Raw genomic sequence first — 9,463 nt, 5'->3', positions numbered from 1 at the left:
AAAGAAAGACCTAACTTTTGTTCATTTTCTTTCTTCTGTTTTCTAGTTTTCTATTTTGTTCATTTCTGCTCTAATCTTTATTTCTTTCCTCCTGCTCATTTTTGGCTTGATTTCTCCTACTTTTTCTAGTTCCTTGAGGTATAAAGTTAGGTTGCTTGAGAATTTTTTCTTTTTTTAATGTAAGTGTTTACTGCTCTATACTTCCCTCTTAGTACTGCTTTTACTGTATTACATAAATTTTGGTATGTTGTGTTTTTGTTCACATTTGTCTTCAGATATTCCCTAAATTCCCTTGTGATTTCTTCTTTGATCTATTCATTGTTTAAGAGTGGGTTGTTCAATTTCTATCTATTTTTGAATTTTCCTGTGTATCTTCTACTTTAGATTTCTACTTTTGTTCCATTCTGGTGAGAGACGGTACTTTGTATGGCTTCAGATTTCTTAAATTTGTTAAAACTTGTCTTGTGACCTACAATGTGGTTCATCCTGAAGAAAGTTGCATGAGTACTTGATAAAATTGGGTATTTGACTATTGTTGGGTGGGGTGTTCAAGTGTTCTCATTCCTTACTGATCTACTGTCTGGGTGTTCTGTCTATAACTGAAAATGAACTATTGAAGTCTTCTACTATTATTGTGTTGCCATCCATTTTTCCCTTCTGTCAGTTTTTGCTTCATATATTTCTTTCCTCCCTCCATCCCTCCCCCTCTTATCCCTCCTCCCTCCCTTCTAGAAAGAGGGGTGGAACACTCCAAGAGCACTGTTTTTTAGCTCTTTGGTAGGGCTGAAGCAATAAATGTCTTCCCAATTTAGATGATGTTTTGAAAGTAGACTCAGCCTCTTTGAACCATCCTCTTTGAATAGTACATGGAAGGTGGGATCCCTGCTGTGTCAAGTCATGCTCTAGCATCACTAATTTTCTGATTTTAAAGATTTGTTCATTGGTATCAGGGAGACTGCAGGCAGACCATGCACTGGTACTAGTCCATGTCAATTCATTAGGAAAATTTGTTGAGCCAGTATTTATTTTTCCTGGCTAGCTCAAAAGCCTTCTGTAACAAAAGACCAGAGACCCCTCAGACAAACATATGAAAGTTGGTTTCATTATAAGACTACAAATTATAAGAATGAGAAAGATATCTGAGTTCTAAAACATCTTTAAGGTCCAGCTACTCTTCATGGTCAAGTTGGCATGGCTGATTTTCTCAGAAAAGGATAAAAGGGAGAGGTATAGTGTATGAGCTATGGGATTCCTCAAGACTTATCTGGTACCCATTTGTGTGGAAGCAAGTCAGATGTTTTTAGCATTTAACAAAATTGTGTCAGTTTCTTCTTTATTTTAATGTTGTTTTAAAACTTGTTTTAGCCTCTATGTTGCATTATCGAGACATTGCATAATCATCTCCCTTTGCAAAAAACTGTCTTTTAAAGCCCTTTGATATGTTTTTTTATAACAGATGAAATGTAAAATTAACTGGGATATGAGAGGTAGTTGATGATTAAGAAGAAAAAGTGCCATTACCATAATTTATCATTTTATTTAGTGTGATTATTTATTATACAAAAATGAATATGACCTTGAGATTTAGGGTTAACTATGAACGGTAACTTCAAAATTATTACAAATTCAGCAAATTATCTAATTTAGTAAATTGAATCAGTTAATAGAATGATTTCTTAGTCATTCTTATAAAAATTAAAGTTGGGTATTATATCTGAAAATAGAAAATCTTTTTATGGTATCTATACACATGTATCCTGGAGTGATGGTGTGGGTTGTGGAAACCCTGCCAAAAAGGGCCATATTTTGTACACTTTTAAATGAACTTTTGTGGCATTGTGTACTTGTGTAATTTAAAATCAAGTCAGGTTTGGGTATCTGGATATATATCTGTGAAAAATACACTTTTTCGTGTGAGATTTCATAATTACCATTCAATGAATATATTTCCTTCAATGCTCAATTTTGCATGTATATTTGTCTTCATATATCTGCTTCACAATCTTAAAAATCTAGTCGCCTCCTAGGTGTTAGGTTTGAATATTCTGTATACTATGGGTTGCTTTAAACTAGTTTTAGCAATAAAAGGGATATTTTGAGTTTTCATTCAGTGCCTTCACATCTTCCCCATAATAAGTACTCCTAAAAATTTCTTCTCTACCTATTCTGAAACTGGGCTTTCCCCCCACTAAACAGTAAGCAAGAAGATTGATAAAGCAGGTTTCCAGGTATCATTTTCCTTTACTTTAGCTTCGGCCCACGCTATTCTCTCAACGCTGATTATTGTTCAGGAATTTGTTAATGGGTGTGTTTTGAATTTTCTCTAGCTTTCTTTTGCTACTCTCTTTGCCATCTTCCTGTAGCCATTGTCATGCTGCAAGTTCTTCAGGAGCAATGAAATTGTTTCTTCTGCCTACCTTGCTCACAGCTGATTCTGTCCTAACGAGCCGTCAGGACGTGTTCGGTGCGGTGCTGTTGTGTTCCCGCTGTGCCCAGCTCTGTGACTTGATGTTCTTGTTCTTCGAGGGGTCGGTTCGGTAGGGCCTGCTGACCTGGCAGGTGATGCTATTTAAATACTGAGAGGGAGGGAGTTTCTTACTATGTCATTTTATGCCTTTGGGGCACCTGAGCTCCAGGGAGAACTTTATCCCAATGGTCAATACTTGTTTATGAGATTATGGTGATGATGATACTAAGTAATATAAATTAGCAAAAAATTAGTCTACTATCCTCTCCTCCCCTGCCTGTTCCCCCAACCCAGTGGGGCTTGGCCCATGGCAGTGTTGCACCAAAATCTGCCTTTTCCTCAGACCCATCTTCTAGACACCAGGGCAGTTCTGGATGGGCCCCATAGTCACTCTTGATCAATGGTTCTTAAACTTTTTAGGGTTATGGGTCCCAGTGAGAATCTAAAGAAAGGCATGGACTCTCTCTAGGGGAAGTAAACTTAAGCACATAGAACATTTTAGAAATAATTACAGTGTCTTTATTGATGTCCCTGAAGGTCATCTTAGGGTCCTCTAAGGACCTTTGTTGTTTAATTACTATACTGAGCATTATGGGAGGCCTGGGTCATCTTAATTGATGCCTACAATGATCTAATGAGACAGGTTCTGTGTTATACTCATTCTTTAAGATGAGGAGATGGAGTCATAAAATTCAATAGGTAGGTGACACAGAAAAGGAGAGGAGCCTAGAACTTGGGACTAGCACCTGGGCAGTCCCATGCAGGGCTGGAGACCCTTGGACTCCAGTTTGAGAACCCTTGCCTTTGGAGAATTTGACTTAGTTCTAGGCTGAATTTTAACCTGAAGAAGCATCAGGAATTTTGGACAATTATGAGGGTTCTGAGTTACCAAGGGATTTAAAGGTGTGGTTCATAGATCATGACATCACTGGACAGTTTGTAGAAATGCAAAGTGTGGGATGCCCTGGTGGCTCAGTCGGTTAAGCAGCAGCCTTTGGCTCAGGTCATGGTCTTGGGGTTCTGGGATCAAGCCCCGCATTGGGCTCCCTCCTCAGCGGGGACTCTGCTCCTCCCTCTCCCCTTGCCCCTCCCCCCACTCATGCTCTATCTCTCTCAAATAAATAAATAAAATCTTAAAAAAAAAAAAGAAATGCAAAATGTCACATCTCACCCAAGAACTATAGAATTTTAATAAGATCCTCTAAGAGGGGAATTGTATGCACATTAAGTTTTGAGAAACATTGGCTTAGATGACTCAGCATCAGCAACTTTGACACCCTATGAAACCCTTTTGAGCTTAAAATTAAATTTTTGGTACTTTGGTAATAGAGCTGATGGTTCGTAGCGATATGGCTGCTGGTGATGGTGGTGTTGGGGAGAAGGTGATACAGAGAGAAAAGTGAAGTCAGCACCAAATGAATACATATGAGAACGATGTATTGGCACCTAATAGGTCCCCCTGCTCTAATGTAACTGTATGGTCTATGCAGAATGTTCCTTTAAAATGATAGCATTCTAGAATTGAGAAACAGATTTATAAAAACGCCATTTTCACTTGTTAGCTGCATGCCTTCCAGCAGCACAGGATGATTTTGGGTAGTATCTAGTTATGGATAGCCATGAAAGTTTCAGAAAGGAGAGCTTTCATCTCTCCTGAATATTTCCTGCCAGGCCCTGTTGCCACGGTAGGTCTTTAAGAACCAGTGGGGATGTGTGACACTTGGTGTGCAGGTGTCCTCTGAGCTGATTGCCTAATTGCATCCATTCCTTTCTTTATGACCTGGTTTCTGACCTCCAAATGTTGGCTACTCTCTTAGATCCCCACTTAGGTTTGGTGCCAAGTGCCTTCCTTGGACTGAATTTTCCCTCTTGAATTGTTACCGTTTTCAACTGGGTTTTTGAGAGTAAATCCCTTTCATGTTTTTGAACTGTAGTAAATTGAGCATCCCATGGCTACATGATGGTAAAACCCTAAGCTGGGTCTTTTACCAAGTGGTAGTTCTTTACACTCAGATCCCTCTTTGTGTAGAGAAGACTGTCCTTTGTCATTGAGAGCAGTCATGATGAAATCATTAGGATCACCAAAAAAAAAAAAAAAAAAAAAAAAGGAGACCTTTAAAATCCTTTTAGGTGCCTTCTGGAATGGAAAAACATTCTTTAGAATAGAAGGATAAAATGATTAAAAGGCCCTCACAGACATGTTTTTTCTTGGAGAACTTGAGACCGGCACAGATTTTGTGTTAATTTAATAGGTTTCAGGATAGATACTGGACTTCGGTGATGATGAGTGAAGAGATTGTTATTTGAATGTTAAGAGAGCTATGTGTGCTTTTCTGTCTCTGAGCGGGGAGCGTGAAATCTATTTAGAGATGTAACCATCAGCCGAAAATGAAGAGTCTCTTAAAACAAGCAAAAAAGGCACTGCTAATAATTTTGATTCCTACACCGAGAGTGCTCTATAAAAGTGGTGCTAAAAATTCCCCTCTTAAAAAAAAAAATCTTATTTAATTATATTTTAAAGGACGGTACAACTTCTTCAAGGGATAAAGCTGGAGAGGACAAAATGTTTCAGAACGTTTAATATGGGAATCTATATTTGAGTTAACTAAAATAACCATGCAAGATTGAAATTATAGACATTTATATGATTATCACTGAGGCACATTGGTATGTAACAAGAGAATAGTATCACCCAAGATGCAAGGAAATGCACATCCTTAACTTTAGACAAACATAAAGACCATTTAATATCTGGATGCTACCAGCCCTGAGAGTTTTGCTTTTCCTTTAATTACTCATTTGAAACAAGCTGACTGAAAGAGTAAACAACATGTAAACTCTTCAGCTGGGAGAATATTTCAGTGAGATGTAGATACACATTAATGTGTAGATTAATTTTTTATTAATTAACCATTGTCCAAAAAGTCAGAGCACACAGCTGCTTGCCATAGGAATAGAGGAATTGCTGCAAACCTTGGAAGAAGTGTCACCATGACAACCACTTTGAAAAGATTGCTTAATGGAAACGATTAAATTACAAGTTTACTTATTTTTTTTTAAAGATTTTGTTTATTTATTTAGAGAAAGGGTGTGTGTGGAGGGAGGGGCAAGAGGAGAGGGAAGGAGAGAATCCCAAGCCAACAGCACGCTGAGTGTGGAGCCCGACGTGAGGCTTGATCTCACAACCCTGAGATCATGACCTGAGCCGAAACCAAGAGTCAGAGGCTCAACCAACTGAGCCACCCAGGCACCTGACTAATTTACTTATTGTATCTGGGGATGTTTCTTCATTGGGAAATACCTTACATAATTAAACTAAATTGGATTAATTCATTCTCTGCTGTTCCAAAGAAGAGTCAAGCTACTATAGATAATGCTTTCCTAAAATTTAGGGTAATCCAAAGTTGCCTAGGGAGACAAAATGTATCAACTGTGGACTCTTCTGTTTGTCATCTGCTGATGTTTTATAAGTGATCACCAGAATCATTCAGATTTCTGTAAGCAGTATTCTTCCACAAGGGGGAAGAAATCCAGACAGTTGGTTCCAACATTTCTTGGTACTTGTGAAAAATGTAGTAATCAGAAAAGTTGTCAAGGGCCCTAATTACAGCTCCCAGCATGACTCTTTTGCATATGCATATTATTCTCAGTGGTATAATTTGTGAGGAAAGGTTAAAGTAAGTGAATTAGCATTTAGACTATTAAAAGGAAAGAGAAGATCTTGCCAATGAATCAAAGTGTTTATTGAGTTTATTTGCTCTTTTCGCTCATCCTGTAGACTGTAGGCAGCACTCACACCACCAGGCTATCCTTTTTGTTGATCCCCTTAGATCACTGAGAAGCCTCCATTTACATATTGAAGAATCTGACAAACACTGATTGTGTCTCCGCATGCATTTTGGGGTGCTTTGTCACAAATACCACAAAAACATTTTTGCTGGTGACATTCTGAAGGGTGACATTCTGAAGGGAAACATAAAACATCACCAAGTCATAGTGATGGAAGGGCAGTAACATTTTAATGGAAGAGAGTCTGAGAAAAGAAGAAATTAGAGAAACGAGGATAAATGGACAGAAAAGGAGTATTTGTTGTCAGTCTTTTTCATCAGGATTCACAGTTTTAAAAAAATTATTATTTTTTTCTTTTTAAGCTAATATTTGTAAGCATTTCCTGTGCGCTTAGTGCAGTACTAAATGCTATGTGTTTTTATTTTATTATTACATTTTAATGTTAAAACCCTGTGAGGAAGCAGTAAAGCTAATAAATAGTGCTTAAATGTATGAGCCCTAGGGCTTGATTGTCTGGGGTTGGAATCCCTCGTGTGCCACTCACTTGCCCTGTGATCTTGGGCATAGTAACCGTTCTGTACTCATTTCTTTGTCTGTAAAGTGGTGAAAATACTAGTATAGATCTCATGAGGCTATGGTCATGATTAGTAAGTTAATATATGTAAGGTATTTAGAACAAAGTCTACACAGGGACATACTTTTTTTTTTTTTAATTTTTTTATTGTTATGTTAATCCCCATACATTACATCATTAGTTTTAGATATAGTGTTCCATGATTCATTGTTTGTGAATAACACCCAGTGCTCCATGCAGAATGTGCCCTCCTCAATACCCATCACCAGGCTAACCCATCCTCCCACCCCCCCCCAGAACCCTCAGTTTGTTTTTCAGAGTCCATCGTCTCTCATGGTTCTTCTCCCCCTCCGATTTCCCCCCCTTCATTCTTCCGCTCCTGCTACATTCTTCTTCTTCTTTTTTTCTTTCTTAACATATATTGCATTATTTGTTTCAGAGGTACAGATCTGAGATTCAACAGTCTTGCACAATTCACAGCGCTTACCAGAGCACATACCCTCCCCAGTGTCCATCATTCAGTCACCCTATCCCTCCCACCCCACCCCCCACTCCAGCAACCCTCAGTTTGTTTCCTGAGATTAAGAATTTCTCATATCAGTGAGGTCATATGATACATGTCTTTCTCTATTTGACTTATTTCGCTCAGCATAATACCCTCCAGTTCTATCCACGTTGTTGCAAATGGCAAGATCTCATTCCTTTTGATGGCTGCATAATATTCCATTGTATATATATACCACCTCTTCTTTATCCATTCATCTGTTGATGGACATCTTGGCTCTTTCCACAGTTTGGCTATTGTGGACATTGCTGCTATAAACATCGGGGTGCACGTACCCTTTCGGGTCCCTACTTTTGTATCTTTGGGGTAAATACCCAGGAGTGCAATTGCTGGATCATATGGTAGCTCTATTTTCAACTTTTTGAGGAACCTCCATACTGTTTTCCAGAGTGGCTGCAACAGCTTGCATTCCCACCAACAGTGTAGGAGGGTTCCCCTTTCTCCGCATCCCCGCCAACATCTGTCATTTCCTGACTTGTTAATTTTAGCCATTCTGACTGGTGTGAGGTGGTATCTCATTGAGGTTTTGATTTGGATTTCCCTGATGCTGAGCGATATTGAACACTTTTTCATGTGTCTGTTGGCCATTTGGATGTCTTCTTTGGAAAAATGTCTGTTCATGTCTTCTGCCCATTTCTTGATTGGATTCTTTGTTCTTTTGGTGTTGAGTTTGATGAGTTCTTTATAGATTTTGGATACTAGCCCTTTATCTGATATGTCATTTGCAAATATCTTCTCCCATTCTGTCAGTTGTCTTTTGGTTTTGTTGACTGTTTCCTTTGCTTTGCAAAAGCTTTTTATCTTGATGAAGTCCCAATAGTTCATTTTTGCCCTTGCTTCCCTTGCCTTTGGCGATGTTTCTAGGAAGAAGTTGCTGCGGCTGAGGTCGAAGAGGTTGCTGCCTGTGTTCTCCTTTAGGATTTTGATGGACTCCTGTCTCACATTGAGGTCTTTCAACCATTTGGAGTCTATTTTTGTGTGTGGTGTAAGGAAATGGTCCAGTTTCATTCTTCTGCATGTGGCTGTCCAATTTTCCCAACACCATTTGTTGAAGAGACTGTCTTTTTTCCATTGGACATTCTTTCCTGCTTTGTCAAAGATTAGTTGACCATAGAGTTGAGGGTCCATTTCTGGGCTCTCTATTCTGTTCCATTGATCTATGTGTCTGTTTTTGTGCCAGTACCATACTGTCTTGATGATGACAGCTTTGTAGTAGAGCTGGAAGTCTGGAATTGTGATGCCGCCAGCTTTGCTTTTCTTTTTCAACATTCCTCTGGCTATGCGGGGTCTTTTCTGGTTCCATACAAATTTTAGGATTATTTGTTCCATTTCTTTGAAGAAAGTGGATGGTATTTTGATGGGGATTGCATTGAATGTGTAGATTGCTCTAGGTAGGATTGACATCTTCACAATATTTGTTCTTCCAATCCATGAGCATGGAACGTTTTTCCATTTCTTTGTGTCTTCCTCAATTTCTTTCATGAGTATTTTATAGTTTTCTGAGTACAGATCCTTTGCCTCTTTGGTTAGATTTATTCCTAGGTATCTTATGGTTTTGGGGCAATTGTAAATGGGATCAACTCCTTAATTTCTCTTTCTTCTGACTTGTTGTTGGTGTAGAGGAATGCCACTGACTTCTGTGCATTGATTTTATATCCTGCCACTTGACTGAATTCCTGTATGAGTTCTAGCAGTTTTGGGGTGGAGTCTTTGGGATTTTCCACATAAAGTATCATATCATCTGCAAAGAGTGAGAGTTTGACTTCTTCTTTGCCAATTTGGATGCCTTTGATTTCTTTTTGTTGTCTGATTGCTGTGGCTAGGACTTCCAATACTATGTTGAATAGCAGTGGTGATAGTGGACATCCCTGCCGCGTTCCTGACCTTAGGGGGAAAGCTCTCAGTTTTTCCCCATTGAGAATGATATTCGCTGTAGGTTTTTCATAGATGGCTTTTATTACACATGGACATACTTAATAAAGATTGGCACTTGTTATTATTTTTATTGTATTCCAGTTTCATAGTTGAGGCTCAGAAAAATCAAGGCACGTTCTCAAGATGTCTTAGC

Source organism: Halichoerus grypus, chromosome 2, assembly GCF_964656455.1.
Source record: "Halichoerus grypus chromosome 2, mHalGry1.hap1.1, whole genome shotgun sequence".
In the NCBI taxonomy this organism is placed as follows: domain Eukaryota; kingdom Metazoa; phylum Chordata; class Mammalia; order Carnivora; family Phocidae; genus Halichoerus; species Halichoerus grypus.
Note: the sequence above shows the minus strand (reverse complement) of the source record.